This window comes from Callithrix jacchus, chromosome 9, assembly GCF_049354715.1.
Source record: "Callithrix jacchus isolate 240 chromosome 9, calJac240_pri, whole genome shotgun sequence".
Taxonomy (NCBI): Eukaryota; Metazoa; Chordata; class Mammalia; order Primates; family Cebidae; genus Callithrix; species Callithrix jacchus.
In genome coordinates, this window is record NC_133510.1 from 75,196,651 (window position 1) to 75,218,215 (window position 21,565).

General features: G+C 33.3%; 1 protein-coding gene across 1 annotated transcript in view; it reads left to right on the top strand.

Moving 5' to 3' along the window:
- Positions 1 to 21,565, top strand: part of TRHDE (thyrotropin releasing hormone degrading enzyme) — a 422,303-nt gene that overhangs the window by 261,783 nt on the left and 138,955 nt on the right. The window lies entirely within an intron of this gene.

Genomic DNA, 21,565 nt, shown 5'->3' on the forward strand with positions numbered 1-21,565 from the left:
TTTGTATGAAAAATGTTACTTCACATAGTGTCATGGTCCCAGCTTGCTCTCCTTGAAACCTTTGCTTAATGTCACCTTCTCAAGGAGGTCTCCCATTTACAATGGCAACTGGCACCCTCACTCTTTTTCACACTCATTTTCCTTATTTGGATCCTACTATGTTTACTATATTGTTTGGCTTTCCACTTTCCCCCATTGAATGTGAGCTTCATCAAGTCAGAGATCTATGTTTAGGTTTTTTTGCTAATGTATCTCCAGTACCTATTATATGGCCTGTGTGCAGTAAGAACTCTTATAAGTATTTGTTGAGTTAAATTAAAGTAAATGTCAGAAAAATAATATAAACAAAGCATTCTGGTATTTCAGAGGGAAAGATTCCATCAGTTTATAGGAATTAAGAAAAAGAATTGGCACTTGAAACAGATTAAGGAGTTTCCATTGTAATTCCATGTGAATTACAGAAGGGAAAAAAAGATTGTGTTGCCCAGTCATTTAGTTTTCTAATAGGTTTTCATCACATGTGGCCTGACCCCTTACCCTGGACCTCATGGGAACCCCTTCTGTGAGCTCAGCTACCCTCCTGCTGTCTCTTCCCTCTCCTGCCCCAGGCACAATTAGCCTCCTGTTCTGCGAGTCTTCTCGACTCTTATTTTTCTAAATAGATCCTACTTAGACTTTGCTTTCCTTATTCACAGTGAACCAATTACATATATACCAAGAAATGAATATAATAGATCAGTATTTTGTGATACTCTTTAGATATTTTACAGTATCCAGTATATGATAGATAGTGATTAAGTATAATACTTGTCATTTCTTTAAAACAGTTGGACAATAGGCTTTAACTGGTGTATATGACGGCAATAATAGGCAGTAGTAATATCAGTTGTTCTTTGTCACTGGACATCCACTTATTTAATCTAATACCCTTGTAACATGCAAGCATATATTATTATCTTCAATTGATATAACAGTAAATAGAGGCCTAGACATTTTAATGATGTGCTGCAGCTCCTAAGCATCAGAGCTGGGATTCACACCTTATTGTTTCTAAGTCATACTCTTTTCACTCACCAGTATTCTTGTCTGTTGTGCCATTATTTCAATAGAAAATATCATTTGAGTTTTCAATCCATGAATGAAAAAAAAGTCTTATTTAAAAATAAGTAACATACTGGCATGAATGTAAAAAATCAAGGTTATAAAATCTGAGAAGTTATAAGCACTGGTTATGATCGTCTCATAAGGAAAATGTGAACAAGCTTGAGACTGAAAAAATTAGGCAAAGGAGAAAAGGCCAGAAAAAAGAAGGGAAGAAGAGAGACTGATTTTGAAACATTTGGAGATAAAGCCTATTGGAAAAGGCTAAAGACTCACATATGTCCACCCTGGAAGATAGAGGGCTAAGAGGTGACTTAATAATTGGCTCTAATATGAGAAGGCTACTCACCACTTTTCTGTCAACATCAAGGTCAGAGTAAGAGAGGGACTTAAATTACAGGAAGAAATTTCAGTTAATATAAGAAGGAACTTCTTGACATGAAAGGCAATTAAACTTTTAATATGAACTACTTAAGATTGTGAAATCTTCATTCTTTGATATACTTTAAAAATAAAATTTAAAATGTGCTCCCAAATTAATAAATTAAATTGGAGAACTACTGAAAAAAAATTCCTCCTGGATACTGACTTCACATAACATAATAGATAATACAAAATTTATGGCTTATAGGAAATTAATTTTATATTTGCATATTTAGTTTGTATTATTACATTTCTCTTTTATTATAACTATAGAAGTGTGAGTGGTTAATAAAAAATACTAGCTTTTTAGGTAAACAGAAAAAATTTAAAAATAATTCTCATCTATCTCTGAATGGTCTACTGATACCTATTAAACATCATCAAAATAATTTCCAGATAGAACATATTTCTGTTATTCTTTTTCTTCGTTACCAGACTTTGCTTCTAAGCTAAATCAAACTTATGCTGCACCAGCAGCAATTTAAAGAAATTCTGTAAAGAAAATGCCTATTTGCCTTCATAAAGAAAATATACCTGGTGGGAGGAGATACTTTTATTGATATTTTTGTGATAAATGCCTGTGCTGCTTACTGGTAAGTTATTAATTTGTGCATTTTGCTGACAGAGGCAAGTTTTCCTTTGCAAACATATTTGACTGATTCATTGCTATTAAATGGTTTCTTTTTATTCTTTCCTGTGCCAAACTTAATACTTAAAACAGCTTGTTTTTGTTCTAGATACTTGTACTTCTCCCCATTAGATGTTCATCTCTGGTTTGGTATTTACTTGATGATACTGAAAGAAAAAGTATGTATTTAGTTAAAATAGGTAGCATATTGCTTATTAGAGTAAGAAATAGATTAATCTTATTCAAAGAATTCTTGTTATCTTCTCCTATACCTCTTTGTATCACATTGTATTGTTGTTCACTAATGGTTTAGACAGCTAATATTGTATTGTTGTTAACCAATGGTTTAGACAGCTAATGTTAACTAATGTATTTGAGTTCCTTTGCTGCACACAGTTTCTTTTTTACTTTGCCAAAAAGCTGAAGAAAGTGCAATGTTGCTTTTGACTTTATTCTTCTGCTCTTATACCTGCTTTGTGAGAGCCAGAGTGGTGATCTCATGATATGAGGAGCTTAAGGAGCAGAGCCATGTAACTCTTAGCTAGCAAAACTTGGCTTTAGTGAGATTCTGCTTTTACGGCTTTCAGAAATACTTTTACAGCTACAGTTGTTCTTGTCTTCTGCTTAGGCAAAAAGCTTAGTTCTAATGACTCTTGCAGTGGGTTTACTTATGCTAGACTTCATCAATAGTCATAATGAAGAATAAAAAGTTAGCATTTAAGTTAGTATAAATGGTAATATACAAAAGGGTATTTCATTCCTTTAATGTGCCCACCTTGCAACTATATGTAACTATAAGACCAAAAGGCACCAGAATGTATCTCAGAACGGAATGGTGCTTCAGCCAACAGAACAAGGTCATTTAGCTAGTAGGGCTGTGAATCTGAAATTTTTTTATACAGGATATTCAAAGAAATGGCAATTGAAGATAAAAACTAAAAATAAGTGGAAATCAGCCAATGTTTATTTCCCTTGCATATAAGATAGTTAAAAAAAATGGATTGTAATGTTTTTAATAGATTTTCCAGAATGACAGAATTCTATAGTACTTAGAGAGGAATAGGCTGGGCATAGTGGCTCACACCTGTAATCCCAGCACTTTGAGATGCCGAGGCAGGCAGATCACCTGATGTCAGGAGTTCAAGACTAGCCTGGCCAACATGGTGAAACCCCATCTCTACTAAAAAATACAAAATAAAAAATTAGTTGATTATGGTGGCATGCACCTTTAGTTCTAGCTACTTGGGAGGCTGAGGCAGAGAATCACTTGAACCCGAGGTGGTGGTTGCAGTGAGCCGAGACTGCAACACCACACTCTAGACTGGGCAACAGAATAAGACTCAAAAAAAAAAAAAAGAAAAGAAAAGAAAAGAAAAAGATGTAAAGGATAAATAAGCAAGGCAACTGGATTGACATTTTGATAAATTAGAAGTATACAGGAAGAAAAAGGAGAATAGAGATAAAAGTTCCTATTTGCAGAAAGAACATTTGGAGAAAAATCAGAATAAACATATTTAGAATATAAGTAGTGTTTGTACATCTAACAATATTGGAAGAAGTTGAACCAAATTGAATTTTCCTGTGGAATAATTCTGAATGAGTTGTGTTTTGGCATTTGAGGAATGATTTTTAATCAACCACACACGGTATGTTAATGAAATATGAACCTCTTCAAAAGCCCCATACAGTTACCAGTGTTACGCATGAAGTTCAGAAGCATTAGTACACAGTTGTTTTTACCATTAAGGACACGTTTCCTTACTATTTCTTTTTCATGTGAACCTAAATATTATCTTATTTTATTATAAAAATTATATTTTTGAAGTATTTAAGAATTCAGGTATTTATCGAGTAAAGACACATAATATTGATCAGAGTTTCAGCTTCAAATAGGTCAAACTATGTTGCTGCACGGGGAAGACACAGTTTGAATCAAACAACAAAGACATGCTTTCCCTTTGGCCCAAGTAGTTTTTTTCTCAGGTAAATATGTTATTTCCCTGGAAATGATGAAATTATTTTTGTGGACACACTGTCACAGATATTTTTATGGATTCCTTCATGGGAGGCTAAGAATCATTTGATGATCTTCTGAGAAAATATCTAGAGACTACATGTTCTCTACATTCATTATCATTCATGCCATTGCATATTTTCTAGTAGCACCAAAATCAAGTTGTTGATTTTTCTGCCTTTAAAAGTAGAACGTCTTTCAGCTTTTTCCAAGTTATTTTTGAATCAGTATTAGGATGCTTAACTATGATTTCATACAACACACTGTTACCTTGAAGACACAGAGAGATTTTTTTTAAACAATATATACAATCTGGATTTTTTCTTAAAGGCATTTTCCCAAGTGGAGAATTTAAGCATGGTTTTTAAGGTTTCACAGAGATAAGAAAAGAAGAGAAAGCTGAAGGTGAGAAGTTTAATAGGAGGCCTCCCATAAAGCCAGGACCTTAAAGAGTTACACCTTAGCACACAGATGAACTAGAAATAAACCTATCCCCATCCTCAGGGGACTGCAAAGAAATTACCTGTTCCAAACTTTGGCAGCAAGTAAAAAGGGAAAGAAAATTTCTCCTGAAAATTTGTAACTACAAGCAACCTTTGACTGGCATCGGATCTCAGGAGAAAACCACACTGGTACACTATGAACCTTAGGCCCGGATTTAATTTAAAATGGTTGGTCCTGGACTAGAAGATATCCCTAGACACCAGACAAACACTAAACCATATCCTTTCTAGAAATGCCCACCTTCATATCTCATCTCAAAGAATTCCCACACATAAATCTCAAGGAAAAAAAACAATTTATACTCAAAAATCACCAATCACACAAAGTAACAAGTTTCCACAAAGAGGAGACAGCAGAAACAATTAAGAGAATTATTTGTGCATAAGACATTGGATGCATGACTTAGAGCATAAAATATTATATTAATAAATTTGAGGAAATAAAAAGAGACATTATAAGCAAATGTAAGCAGATTTAAAGAACAACTAGTGAGAATTCTTAGAAATGAAAATGCTTTAACTGCATTTAAGAATATAGTAAATATGACAGATGAGTTTATCATAGATTTAAAAAGATAGAGAATTATAAACTAGATGATGGGAGTGAAGATACTATGTATTCAATAGTTATGCAAGAGACATAAAGCTGTATAGAAAAGGCAGGAGAATCGGTAACACATGGATTCAAGACTTAACTTCACTTAATTTTTCAGTGCTTCGTTTCTTATAAAATTGCAGCTTCTTAGAATCAGAAAACTTTTGCCTGAAACAGTGACATCATTTTTAGAAACAGAGCTCTGAGTTTGATCTAAGTCTTAAAGTAATAAAATTTCACCTATCAATGTAGCATGATTTTATCATCTTTATTCCCATTTATTACCATCTTAAAAGCTTGGATAAGATAAAACTGATATTAACTTTTAAATTATACTTTTCACATTAATTTTCATTTATTGTTTGCTATGTTCCCAGAGTTTTACCAGATATCATCCAACTTAAACAATCGATTAAGCTGAAACGTAGCTAAATTTAAATTATTAGGCCCAGACTCATATAGCTCATGAGTAGCAGAACCAAGGTTTCAACCCAATCTTCCTGAATCTAAATTCTGCCCTGTTGTGTGATTGCTAGATCACATAGTCAAATAGGTATTGACTTTCACAGTAAGGAATATTATACCTGTATCCAAATAATTTTTCATTTCATCTGGCCATTTATTTCTTCTCTCATTGGACATAACTTTCAGATACGGTTTCTTTCTTTCCTAATACCACCAGTCTCATGATTTCATAGTTCCCAAAGAGCCTATCATGATCAGAGTCTTTAATTTGCATTGCGTCCCTTCTCATCAATCCCATTTTACCCTATTTAGTATTTTTTGGCTTACCCCTGCATTTGAGCCAACAGCATAAGGACCAGAGAAAAATGCTATGCCAAGGCTATGTTGGAGCTGAGAGATCCTGAGTAGAGATGAGCCTGGTCTAGAGGGGAGTGTGTGAGTTACAGTGATTCTTAGAAACATGGTTTGGCTTCTACAGAGTGAAGCACATCCAAGCAAAGCACCGTGTGCCATTTAGTTGTGTGCTGCCTCTCTGCTGTCATTTTACAATAGGATGCAGTTAGCTCGGTGGCATAAAAATATCTGGCTTAAAGTGAGAATTTTTCATATGTATTCCCCTGGTAAGTACTATAAGCCCAAGTAAAGCAATGACCAAGCAGCTGAATGTCTGTGTTTTGCTTACATATTCCCCAAACTGTTTTCCAGCTCCACAATTTTAAGATGAAATGTGCAAACATTTATTGCCGCATCATTTTCCTTCTGGAAGGGGATCTGTCACAGCAGGAACCTTGCTACTAAATTAGAGCCATTGAAACTATTTCAGTAGTCACATTCATTAAGAGTAAAAGTGAGAATTTTAAGTGCTATCTAATGCCTAAAAATGTTGTTCCATTTTGAAATGAGTGTGGTGGTAGGGTTGGGGAAAAGTTAACATGTTTAGAGATAGTTAGATCTGAAACAGTAACCTCAGTTAACATGTATATAATACTACGTACCAGACACTTTTGTATGCATTTTTACGTATATTAAGTCATTTATTTATTAGAACAATCACATGCTATATTAATACTAGTGAGAATTAGTATTAATTCTCATTTCCATCTCCATTTTACAGATGAGGACACTGAGGTAGTAACTTACCAATATTGCAGTTAGTAAATGGTGGAGTCAGGATTCAAACACTGGCCATTCTATTTGTGCTCTTAGTCACCTACACCAGACTGGTTACCTTTGATTTCTTTTTATGCATATAGAGTGCATAACCAATAAAACATGAAGAAACACTCATTTCTTTTTTAATAGAGTTATTATGTTTTGTAATTACTTACATATATCTGTTTAATTAGTCCTTTTAGAATTAAAGTTTTAGAAATATCCTATTTATCACCTAGTACCATGACTTACAGATAGTGAGCAAAACTAACACTTAGAGTTAATGATTTAGAATGAATTTAACAGTGTTAATCCTGCTCTCCAAGCCCACAGAGGCCTTAGTCTTGAAAATTGAATTTCTAGTTGCTTTAGATTACTAACAGCAATGAGTTTTGATAATTTTTTTCAATTTCGAACATTTAACATTGAAAGGGAAATAAATATGGCTTTGTACTGTGAAGCAATATCATACTTTATTAATAAATGTTCCTCTTAACTTTTTAAAGAGTTTAGTTTGAACTAGTTACATCTCTTCTGAAAAATACTAGAGAATAAAAGTTATTTAGTTTGCTCTAAATTACTTTCCTCAAGTGCCAAGTGATATTCCCTATTTCTGGTGTCCTGTGATTCTTTATACAAACCCAGTGGAGAAGTTAGGAGTGTGAAGAGCTTGCCCCTCACCTCCAAGATGAAGGTCATAGAAAGCAGTGAACATACCCGCCTCTCCACATCCCCTGATGCCTTTGTCAGCTCACAGTCTGATGGACCATTGATCTGCCCCTTTATGGCAGTTTTGTTCCTAATTCCACTTTTGTTTGCTTTAAGAGCTAAATCTTTCACTGTTTTTCACTTCTGCTTGAGAAAACATTTTTATAGCTTTGGGACCAAATGTTTTTTTTTTTTATCACCTTATTTTAATGTCTCCTATCAGTGTCTCCTATTTAATGTCTCCTGTTGCAGGCTGAAGCTGTGATGTTGTTGGTGGAATACATGATAAGTTTACCACGAATGTGGTAGAACATTGTTTCTTTTTCCTAAGAAATAAGGACATAAGAGTAAACTGCTGTTTTTCCTTTTTTAGGTTTGCTCTATGTTAAATCATAAGAATGTTAAGTTCTATAATAAAAAGATGCTAGATCACCAGGTGTTAGGGTGCTTATTTCTCTGAGGATGCTATTAGTAGCAACTGTCAATATTTTCTCTGTTGGTTAATGGAAACAGAATGGAAGAAAGCTAGAAGTAGAAACTTGCTGCCACACACAAAAAGCTCAAGTTTGGAGAGGCCATTACTGGGCCTGTGATGTAGGTATTTGCTTAGAGAATGTTAAATGCTTACTTACAGGTTTCTAGGGTAAAGGGTGTTATTTTTACATATATATCTGAGAAGTTTTATTTTATAAAGGTGGTGCTTCCCAAAATGTGATTTGTAGAATGCTAGTTCTACAATATATTTTAGAAAAAATGTTTTCTTACCTTTAACTCAGATATTGAAACATCAGATTTCATTGATTTAGCTTAATGGCATTACACAAAACTGTACCTTCAATGAAAACCTTAAACAATGAATTTCTTACATGGGTTTGCTGAATACGCTCTGGTAACATTGTATTTGCTTGTCTTTACATAAAAGCATGGGCTAATTCTACTCATGATCCACCACTGTCAGAAGTGTTTGCTTTGTGATAAATGGCTTGTTTTAGTTCCTTGGACTTATGTTTTTGAGTTTTGAAACTCTCCAGGGACAGAATACATCTGTGCTTTGCCAGTCTGAAAACAAAAAGCAAAAACTGGAAGTGAAAGCTGTCCTGTTTTACAAGCTGGGATGGTGATGATTATTTACTTCATTGAATGACTTCTAGATTTTTATCAGCTCCTCAGTACGAACCTGCTCTTCATGATCCTCCGCTACACACAGCATCCACACTTAAGTTGCAACTTTTGCCTTTCTGGAAGAAAGCAAAGAAATAAATAATAAATTTCTCAATGATATACATGAAGAGGCTAATTTGTTTTTTGAGAACAGCTGAAGGTTGTTTGATGAAACTTTCATCAGGGCATTTCGTTCTCTCTGTAAACTCTCCCTGAAGTGAGAATAGCAGAAAGAGAGATAGAGAAAATCTTACTGAAGCAATTATTTCCCTTATCCTGCAAATATTCATAGAGCAAAATAATTTTCTTAGCTTCCAGAAAATCAGTCATATCATGTATGAGTGAATTCAACAATGAAGATTACGAAGTGTCATTCAGTTACCAAGACCATGCCCTAGACAAGAATTTTTTTCTTGCTTCTCTACATACATATGAGTGATAAAACAAGGTGCAGATCTCAACTGGTCCATTTCCTTTGCAGATTAATTGCTATTATGAAAAGATCAGTTATGCTGGTATTCACTTATAATACATCTTTTATTTATTATGGATCTAACAGGATGGTAAATCCAGTTTATAGCACAGTGGAGTCTGAGAAGCATGGCTTTATTCAATATTGTTCTTGAACTCAGTGATGGCCCATCTGTGTAAATAATCTAATCAGCCTCTTATGTGAGCCCATCCTTGAAGATTTCCTCATATGGATGCTTAATGAAAAAGTATACTATGCTTTTGTCCTTGTCTGTCGTGTCAGAACACATGAGATGTTCAGCACAACTGCTAAATAAAGCTTCTACTATAAGAGAAAGCCCCACAACACTGTCTGAAAGAGTAAGCAGCGTATGTATCCTGGTTTTCAAGGAAAACAGGCAATCCTGAGCACAGATTAAGGGCACAGATATTTATGCTTATATCTAGTGAACCCTTTTCATGTGGAAAGTATGCCTAAAATTCCAGAGAACTGACCTCCAAGACTCAAGTGTCCTTGACTTAAATTTCCCTAATTTTCCATAGAGTTGTTTAAACACCTGTTCTCAATGATGCATTTTCCATCCAAGACAAAACTTAAACTAAGACCTACTTGAATCTGGAGTTTCTGAATTAGATCAACAAGCTATGGATGTTTACACAAATTACCCTGCGAACAAAAGTGTACTCTTATTTACGTCAATTTTACGGTATTTTAAAAAATCACTTGAATATATTAATGTTTTAGGAAAAATGGTTTTGATTATCTGGAAACTCCATTTAAAATAAGAATAAATAACTTTGCCCTTTACATATGTGCATTATTTTTTAATTAAAAAACTCCATTTTGAAGCAAAACCCAGTTTTAATTTTTTTCTTAAAGTTTATCATTTCTAAAAATATCAAGTCTTTTAAAACCAAATAATGCAGTATAATGAGATATTTAATAGTAATTAGATTAATAATCTAATTAAAAATAAAATTAAAGGATTATGCCTGGTATACCTTAGGATGACATTATTGAAATTTAGACTGGGATTTGTCTGCCTTTACCATATATAATCATATGGAGCCTTGAAATACTATACTAGATTTCTCATGTTTTTTTTTTTGTGTGTGGGTGTGTGTGTGTTTGTGTGTTTGTGTGTGTGTGTGTGTGAGAGAGAGAGAGAGAGAGAGAGAGAGAGAGAGAGAGAGAGAGAGTTGGTGATTTTTTCGGCCTTCCCTTTTTTCCAGTATCAATGAATTATGATAGCAAACAGTTTGGGAGCAGCTGTTGATTTGTTTGTTTACAGAGAGAGTTATTATGGTTTCTTGCAGATCAATACTTAAATTTTTAATACAAAAAGAAAATATAGTTTATTCAGACTAGCTTTTGAGAAACAATCTACATGTACCGTTAGCGATTAATGCCAAATAGTAAGGCTGTCATGGTTTAAGGAACACTTTCTGCCTTTAAAGTGTTTCTGTGTCAGTCATTTTTCCCATGTGGTTATTTAACTCCCAGTGAAGTTGAAAATCAGCTGACTACAGCTACTTCATATAAAACGTTCCTTCATTTGAAAATTATTAATAAGTGTTTGACTGGCCCCCACTTCCCAGAAAATTATATCTAATTTTTAAAACATTTTCTATGGATTTTCTCTGCCGTCTTCTGACATTTTTACCTATAACTTTATTCAGCACATAGTTAACACAAATCATGTTCAATATAATGTTGTTTTCTGCATGATATTTCATATCCCAATAGTATGTCCATTCTGAACACTTTCAGGATACTCAAAAGCAAATACGTGTATTCTACTGTTATTTGACTGGATTGATTTCTTTATACATTTTTCAGATAACTTATTGCTAAAGTCCTTTTTCTTAGCAACTCACGTAACAGCAATTGCTTACTTTTTGTCAGCGTTTGGTAGAGTTAGAAATATTACCTCAAACCTCCAGCTTCTTTGGGCTTGGTTATTAAGCTTGTAATTGATATTTTATGTTGTTGGGATGACTGTACTTTCTAAATGTTTTATTAATAACAAGTCATATTTCAAAATTATTCTTTAAAAATAAATATGCAAAGACATTTTCTCAAATACTATGAAATCAGTTCTTCATACCCTGCAAATTTTCTCTGGTAACAAAAGGGTTACACAAAAGTGCCTGTCCTCTGGCATAGTTCATTCTTTACTAAATGTCACTTTCATTAGGGAGATACTTGGTTATGTTTCAGCTGATTGTAGAGTGAATGAGGTGTGTCTGCACATGGATATCTGAATTTTGGAGCCATGTGTCTTTAGGACTTTGATATAAATACAAAAACGAACCTATACAGTTCAGAATTATAATTTAATGATTAAATAGATGAGGTTAAGAAAAAGTATGAAGATATATTAAGAGTATTAGGGTAAATCAATGAAAGGAAATTTTAAGTTTGGGAATCAGAAAAGTCAATATAAATGAATAGTAAAACCTGCATCTCATTTTAAACAATTATTTTCTTCCTGACATCTCTACTTGGGTTCGTTTCTAGAAAATAGAAGAAATATTTATCAAGGATTAGTCTTTGTCTCAAATAATGCTGCTCTTATACTTAGTTAGCATTTTATTTTTTCCTATCATTTCTCGCTAATATTTTGCACATTGATACAGTTACTCAGTTATCTAGTTTAGCAGGTATGTACTGAATGTCTAGCCATGAAGCAAAATGCTGGGTTTGCAGAGCATAGCTCCTCCATTCCTGATTCTTAATGATACAAGTCTGTGTTATGTATGAATTCTCAAATAAGACAGACTGTTCTATTTTCAAAGTTATTTAATATATATCAAAAACAAGTGCTATAAAATTTGGAAAAAATTTTAATTTTGACTTGAATTGGGAAAGATTTCTTAGAAAAATGTGATATTAGTGTTATGCCACATAAAGTTAAGAATTTGACTTAGGGCAATTGTGGAATTTCAGGCATGAAGAATGTATACAAGAATAAGGATAATGGGAAGTACAGAATCTGTTTCAGGGATCAGAAGAAATACCATCAGAGGCATGAGACCAGATAGATAACTCTTTTCATAGTCTCTCAAAAGAGAATATTCTTGCTCTGATAGCAAGAGGAGTTAAAAAAAAAAAACCAGAGCCTGAGAAGAGATTATGAAGAAGAGACAGATTCGAGAAAATATTCTTTTCATAAGAATCACATACCCATTAATTTTTTTATTTTAATAATTTACAAATGTGAAAGAACTGACATATGCAATACATATTTTATACACACTGATATTATATACATCAACATACACAATAAAATATTAGAAATGAAAAACTAGAAAAAAGTCATGAATTTCATCATGTAACTAAATGTGTTTGTAAACTGGTTTATGAGTAGCTTTCAAATATTTGAGTATTTGGCATTTTGATTGTTGCAAAAGTGAATGTTTACATTATTCAGAAAATATGTGGCATAACAAGTAACTTTTAAGAAGCTGACATTATGCTCAACTTTCAGGCAAATATCTGACACTAGAATTTCATAACACTAATATATATTGTTTTTTGCATAATAAACCATATTTACTTAAGTTATAAGCCAATTCCAGTCATGTCTCTTTAAGAATATGCCATCGTTTATATTAGATGGAAATTAGAAAAGTATTTTGTATTCAAAATGTATCTAAAATGTAATTTGTAATAATTCTGTTAAGTATTTTATTTGTGACATTTTCTGGCATAATATTATGAAAGCATCTTTTAAAAGTCTTGTTTATTAAGTATGTTTGAAATCCCTTCTTCAGTAACATTAATTCACATATTTTTCTTAATACTCGAAGTTTCATGTTTCTAGCTGTGATAGTTTAACTCTGACAAGGGACACTTTTTCTACAACAAATGACAAGAATATTCTTGTTGGCTGATATTAAAAACACACAAGATGTTGCCTTTGTGTAGCTATTGTGCAGCCTGTTATTCTTAACTTCTAAACTGAATTTGGGACTGAAACATATTTAGATTTTTACAAACAAATAGTGATTTCTGAATTTCTTAAAACAAAATTAAATTTGTTTTACTCATTCAATCTGTTACTGGTTTGGGACATTTTAGTCTTTCACTGGATCCAGAAATAAACAAATATTTTGTCAGCATTTTAAAACCTAGTGTATTAAGATATCTTATTGTTTTAAATAAGAATAAATAAATACTAAGTCATACTAAGTGGTTTTCCTACATTTAAGATGATTAAACAATTTATCTCCACCATTAATGCAATTAATCATAATAATTTTTGCTATTAAATGATTATTGAATTTCTGGAATGAGCTCTACTTAAATATCTTCTTTCACTTCATAGAATACATATTTTATATATAGATTACATTATATATGGACTATCACATATAATATCTATTAAGTTGTCTTTATATTAGTGTATATTATATATGTGATATTTAGCCCATAAATTATGTATATATACATATATTTGCATATATGACCATATAAAAGATATTGGACTATATTTTACATTGTCCAATTTGCATATCAGTTACACAGCATCATAAAAAAAGTTGGAAAGCTTTTTACTCAATTTTTAATTGTTTTATAGTACTTTATCTAAAACAAGGATGATATGTGACAGTGTTTCCTTAAAAGTTTATTTGCCTATAAAACTATCTTGGATTTTGGATTTTGGTATGTGTTTTTGTTGTTGTTTGCTTTTTGTGCATTTCTTGTTTTTGAATCATTACTTCTTATTTGGTGAAATTGTAGTTTTATAGAAAATTCCTTTTTTTTTTTTTTTTTGAGATAGAGTTTTGCTCTTTCGCCCAGGGTGGAGTGCAGTGGGGCAATCTTGGCTAACTACAAACTCTGCCTCCCAGATTGAAGCGAATCTCCTGCCTCCCCCTCTAGACTAACTGGGACTACAGGCACACGCCACCACACCCAACTAATTTTTGTATTTTTAGTAGAGACGGCATTTCACCATGTTGGCCAAGATGTTCTTGATCTTCTGACCTCGTAATCTACCAACCTCAGCCTCCCAAAGTGCTGGGATTAAAGGCATAAGCCACCACACCTGGCCAAAAATTCTTTTTTTAATCTGATTTTCATATTTACTAGTAAATGTTTTTAGAATATTTTATTTTAATTTTTAAAACTTTTTCTATAACTATATGCCCATTTTTTCTTTTTTACCTCAATTAATTTCTTTCTCAGAGCTTTGCTATTTTATTAGTTTTTTTTTCCATAGACTATGTATTATTTTTCATCTTCTTAAACATTTGTTTCTATTAGATTATTTTTTGCTTTTATGTTTTATCTTTCTATGTACATTCATTTAATTGTACAGTATTGTTATGCTTCAAATTTATTGAGTTGAATGATTTCATGCAAGTGCTATTTCTGACACCGTTGAAAGTTTTTGTTTTTTGTCTCTGGCATCTGTGATCCTCTTTGAATACTTTTTGGTCTTCTATTGACTTGAATATAGACTACCCTGTTTGAATGCTATTACCTGAGGATACTGAAAAATCGTACTGCCTCAGTGAAAGATATATTCTGAATTTCATGAGAGGGGAGATCGATGAGTTCTTGTGTATAGGCTGAAATCTCACAGTCTGGATTGCTGATTTGAAACTAGCAAGGAGTTGGTGCATACTTAGCCAGGATCATATTTCATTGACAATGGAAAAGTTATGTCATCAACAACCAACAGATATGCCAATAGTTAGTTTAAATGATCTAGTTAAACTATATTAATGTAATTAAATGACCTACATGTAGTTGTGGGAAAGAGACAAAGTCATGTGAAACAATTTGTGAGATACTTAAAATAATTTGACAAATTGCTTAGTTCAGACTTATAGAATTTATGACTTTGAAGGAGGCAAAAACATTGAGAGCTAACATAGTTGTGGAGAGTTTCTTATCCCTGTTTTGTTGTCCCTGGGATCTATGGTCCTCTTTGAATACATGTTTGGTCTCCTATTATCTTGAGTATAGACTATTCTATTTGAACGCCATTTCCTGAGAATACTCAAAAAATGTGTGGCTCTAGTGAAAGATATATGCCAAATTTCATGACAGGGGAAATTGCCTACTGTGTACTCAATTTTAGGGGGCAGGGAGTTAACATAAAAAGGTGGTATTGATAATGATGAAAGTAATACTGCCTACATATACATTTTTGAAGTTTATTATATGTCATACAGTGTACCAAGTGCTTTATATGAATAATTTAAATTAATTCTCAGAAAAATTTTGAGGTAGATATTATTCTTATTCTTAATGGTAATAGTATAGCTGTGTGGGCCATACTGTGGGATGGATTTTTTCTGTGATTTTAATCATGTATAGAGCTTAGAACGTAGGATCACACATGATTACCGTTTTAACTGATATAAATAAGTTTGATTAAACATAAGTATGTAAGGTATGCTCATCGGATAATGGGAAGATGAGCTTAACCAGTGTAGAAGCTGATTATTTGGTCATGTGGAAAAAAACATTGGTAAGTAGTGGTAAATCTCATTATGTATGGCTTTGATTACTACTACAGGACTTTTCTGTAAAGTAAAGATTTTGGGGGAAAGGGAACTAGCATAAAAATGATGACAATAATGATGATGATGGTATCAATACCCATATATTTTTTAATCTTATTATATGCTAAACACTGAGTATCGAGTGCTTTATATGAATAATTTAAATGAATTCTCAGAAAAATTTTGAAATAGGTATTCTCATTATTAATGGTAGTAGCATAGTTGTCATCATCATCATTATTGTTATGTTCTAATTGTAGATGCTTAGATCATCTCACATGCCTAAGTACATGGCAGAGCTAGGACTCTTAGCAGACATTATGCTTCTAAGATAATTATTAAAATTAGTTTGATGTGCCCCATAGGATGGATTCCTGAGAGTGAGAATGCATCTGGGGTTGTCTCTAGGAGGTAGTGAAATAATTCAGCCATGCAGAGGTAGAGGCTTGGCCTCAGGAAGTAATAAATCATAGAGGACTCCAAGGCTCTAAGCATGGGTAACTGAAGCAGTGGGGCATTAATTCTGCTTTCTCGTGTGGAATTAATTTTCTTTCCCCTTTCATTAGCTTTTTTTTCTCTTGTTTTGTCTTCTCTTCCAGCCTTTCTTTTTTGTAATCAATTTGTGAGTAAGCGATATTCAGGGTTAGTATTTGTTTTTCTGTTCTTCAGATGCTAAACATAGCTATCATATTATTGTGGAAAGAAAAAGAGAAAAAAACATGTTTTTTAAAAAACCATGGAGGATTTAGATATGCTTTTATTCCATACCAAAAGACACGCTTCAGTAACAAATCTTGTCAGAACGTTGTATCATCTCCACACATGTCCAGATTTAGTGCAGCGACATCATTCAGAAATTTACATTTTAAAAGTACTTTGATTTTGAATCAATAGACTAATCCTTTCAATAACTCAGAAAGTAACAGGAAATTCTTACCTCACAATTTTTTCACTAATCAAAGAACTCAACAACTGAGTGAATGGAAGCAAGTAACTTTGGACAAACCATCTACTCCCTTAATCTCAGTCTCTCCCATATGTCAATTAAAATATCATGATACATTATTTCTTACCTTCTCCTTTGCTGGAGGAGAGCAAACCATTGAGGGAAGACATTTGTAGTGTAGAATATATGCCAGCCAAAGATTTCCTGAAAGGACTAAGAAGGAAGAGATTATTTTGTTTTGGTAGATATACTATTTGTTAACTACAGTATTCTCATAACCAACTTATTTTAGGAACCTATCATTAGTTTATACTTGTGTGGACTTCTGCACTTAAATGGATCTACTAGGTTAGTCTAGATTTTCTAAGAAGCAGAAAACATTATATGCAAAAGATTTATTTGTTAAAGGAGTCAGGGAAGGTAAGGAGAGCTGCCTTCAGACCACGTTGTAATTAACAGCCTCTGCAAGGAGACATGAAAGGAAGAAGCATGGGGTTGGTAGTTTCAGACTTTAGCGCTATTGCAAAAAATCATTAATCCACACAAATGATGAGTCCTCTAGTTAGAGTTGTCCATTGACAGAGTCTCCTGTCTCACTAGAACAGGTCTGCAGTTATTACACTGTTCTTCTCAGTGATTGGCTGTAAGTAAAACTGAGGAAAGAGTGGCCTTTGTGATGGTAAATGCAGAGGGACAGCAGTGAGAAATCTGACAAGTGCATTTTCACAGATGCCATATCCGCATACAAGATAAAAATATCACTGTTTTCAATCCTGCTAGCCCTTTGTTCTTATTGAACCTACCATAAAGTAGCTTTAAAGTAGCTTTATGTCTCCTGGACCATAAATATGTCCTATTCTGCAAGTTCATATCTGTCTTCTATTTCATCCCTAATCCTGGGAGTATGAGTCAGGCATTTCAACTATGTTCCATTGAATTAAGTTTCCCTTCATCCTATTCTGTGAGCATCTCACTGAAATCAAACTCTCAGTAACTCTAAGAATTTCTTTTATTTTTCTATTCTTGCTATCCACATGTTTCCAGAGATAGTCATGTAACTATTTGACTTGGAATTACAAAACGTTATCAAAACTGGTTGAAGTTACTGATTTTGGAGTCTGATATAAGTGGGTTTCTAATTCTGACTCCATTGTTTACTACTCATGTCAATTTCTACAAGGTACATAACCTTTGTGCCTCAATTTTCTGACCTGATAAAGATAGTAATATTTTTCTTATGATATCATAGCCTTAGCATGTAGTACAAATAGTTACTTAATGAATGATAGGTACATTATTGATAACTTCAGTTAGGACTTACCATATGTTTGCCCCTTTGTCCCTACCCAAATCTCATATTGAATTGTAATCCTCACTTGTCAAGGGAGGGACTTGTAATCCTCATGTGGAAGGGAACTGATTGGATTGTGGGGCAGTTTCCCCCATGCTGTTCTTGGGATAGTAAATGAATTCTCATAAAATCTGATGGTTTCATAAATGGTAATTTTTCCTGCCATGCTCACATTCTCTCCTGTTGCCTTGTGAAGAAGGTGCTTACTTTCCCTTTTCCTTCCACCATGACGGTAAGTTTCCTGAGGCTTCCCAATCCATGTGGAACTGTGAGTCAACTAAACCTCTTTCCTTTATGAATTATCAAGTCTTGGGCAGTTCTTTATAGCAGTGTGAGAATGGACTGGTACAACTTTAACTTTTCTACACATTTCCATGTCTTAAACTCCTTATTAGATTTTCAGTGAGTTACTTTAAACCTAGTCCCATTGTTTCCAACTCAAGTTATCTTCAGACCACATCTTGTATGTTATTGGAAAATGACAGTCCATCACTTGTTTAGTATTTTTTCAGATCCTGCTGCATACCAGGACCTGTTTTGGGCATATAATGGTGACAGACCAGGTCCCCTCCTTGATGGAGATTACAGTCTGTTCTGTGCAATGTACTTTCTTTACTTCTATACTTTACACTTCAAATCTCTTATTTATCTTTACTTACATTTTCTGCCTCAGTCCCGCCTCAGAGTAGATTGTTATTATTCTTTTCCAAGATTAACTCAAATTCTTTTCTCATCTAGCTTTCCTAGAATCTTACTTCAATAACGATTTCTTGATTGACTGTGTCTTCAGTTTCTATCCCACTGGATCATCTTTTGCTTTGCAAAAAAAAAAATTCTCCCATTTTCTACAAAAGAAAAATACAAACAAACCTTTCATGTGAACTTGCCTCTAGCTTTCTCTTTTCTTCCTTCTGTTTTCACTTGGCTTTCATACCCACAAGTCTATTTAGATAGCTCTCTTTTAAATATGGCCTTCTATGCTCTTCTCCTAGCTATTATTTTCCTTGAAATCTGTAGCACTAATTATAAAAACATGTCTTCTATGACACTGCTTATATCCAGTTTGCCTTCTGCTTCTTTTCCCAATATGTCATTTTTTCTCTTAATTTCATTTATTCATTGATTTCAAATGGTATTTGTTGAGTGCCTGTTTCAAGCACTGAAATGCAAATCATAAAACAGAATAAACAAATAGAAAACAGAATTATAGAATTCTATGATTCTGTTTTCTACTTTTTTTACTAAAGCCTTAGAACTTTTCTCTTGGCTGACTTACCCACTCTAATTCCCAATTTATCTATTCAATCATAACCTTCCACCAAATTTTATTCCTATAGTTGTATTTGCCCTTGTTCCTTGGGTTCTATACCTATTCCTCAAACAGCACATTTATAAACAGATGTTATTGTATTCACCTCATCAACACTTTCTTCTAAATTTTGTATATTGGCTAATGTCATCATCTACTCCCGCTTTAAAATACAAACTTATCTTTGTTCCAACCCTTAAACCTATCTCTGATCTTTTATCCTCATTGCTATCATTTTCTTCGGTTACTTTACTTCTTCCCTGGAGTATCATAGTTAAGTCTCGACTTTTTTTAAGACCAATTTTCCAAATTTCTTAGTCCTGGTATTCAAACTCCTCTAAAAACTGTCTCAATCTTATTTTCCACGTAATCTTTCATTGTCCGGTTTTATGCCCTGTCTTTCTATATAACCTTCCCTACTTGTGATTTCCACTTTCACACCTGCTTGACCATATAAAGTCCATGCCTGTCCATGCAAATGCTTTCTGTTTATGTTAACTCATGGAACCCTTATCCATCTTTCAAGGTCCAACACAAATACCACTTCTTTAGATCCTCTTTATCCTTCATCCCTCTAGATATAACATCTCCTTCTGAAACACAGTAGAATACTTTCTCTTTCATTTATTTTATTTTGCGTTGCATCTCATTTCACTTATGAGATTTTGAGATCCTCACAGACAGAGGCTTGTGTCATTTAGGATGCTGACCATACCACCTTTTGAGAAGATCTCCCTCTCCAAAAGTGAGGATTTATCATTGAATTACACCAATGAAGGGATAAACTGTATATCCTGGCTGAAATATCCTCTTCAAGAAGACAAAGTAATTGTTATACATGCAGAATTTTCTCTTTCTCTCTTATCCATGTGTTATATTAAGGGAGAAACTCCTCTGAGCCAGGCATAGGAAGAGAGAGGTACCAGGTCATGAGGACACAGATTTTTCTCTGGGGATGTTTACTATAATGAAGGCTGATGCGGATGCAAATGGCTACAATGTAAAATAAACGAAAAATTAGGTGGGAACTTACATAAGAAAGATATTCCAAATATAAAAATTACTAAATGATAAATGGGTTTATAAGCATACCTTTGTGAAATATTCAGTATGAAACTTTAGAAAAATCAAGTAGATATCCTAATGTATCCTTGAGCATTAGTTTAGCAAACAGTGTTTTCTAGAGCAAGTCTCAAAAATTCTTAAATCTTGCAGAAATAGTATATTTACACTTCATAAAGCTACTCAGCCTTCCTAAATGTCCAGTTCGTTTGATTGGGCTGGAATTTTGAATCACAAGGTAATATAAGTTGCAATATTATAAACAAGTTTGCTTGATAAGCAAATGCTTTAAAGACATAATGAAAAAGGATTCTGTATTTTCTTAAAAAAAAAAAAGTTCCTAATGAGCCATGACTGTGTTAGGGGTTGTGATCTTTGTTATAATCCATACATAGTATGTGCTTAGTATATATTGGCTAAACCATGACAGTTGGAGAGCCCATCTGTCTATGAAGTTCTATAAAATAAAGATTTTTAAATTTTAGCTTTGGAAAGAAAAGGCTAGTTAAACATAGAAGAGGGCATGCCTCTCCAGAAAATATTAAAATGTTCAGATGGGTAACATAGACATATTTTCTAAAACTTAATTGAGTTATGCAATATAAAATAATCAGGAGCTAAGTGATATTCTATAACTTTTAAATACTGATTTTACTTCTAGTTTTTCTTTTCTGTTAGCACTCTCTCCAGTCTAATTCAGACAGGAAAACTGGTACATTCTTCATGATTAGAAAGGATTCTTGTGTCATCAGGCCATGCTACATTAATAGTTTTTATAACCTGACAAGAGACCAAGTCATCATTACCTGGAGGGAAACACCTAAATCATCTGAAGATGGCTTTTAGGTACTTAAGGAGTTTAAGTTGACTGCTTTAGATACTAAGTCTCAATTCCCAGGTGGCAACAGTCAGGTTTGCTGAAAAATTGACAGTTTCCACCCTCTGGATGGGTCAATTATATTGGGAAATGTATAGGAAGAGAGCTTGTCAAGGAAATTCAAGGAACAAGGCTGTTATATTCTAAAGGGAATTCTAACCTAGTCCCCAGATCGAATCATAAATGCTTATGTTTTATGGTCATGTGCAAATGTGCAGAAGATAAAAGACAGAGCTAATGAAATAGCAAAGAATGGAAGGTGTGAGAAGAAAAAAAT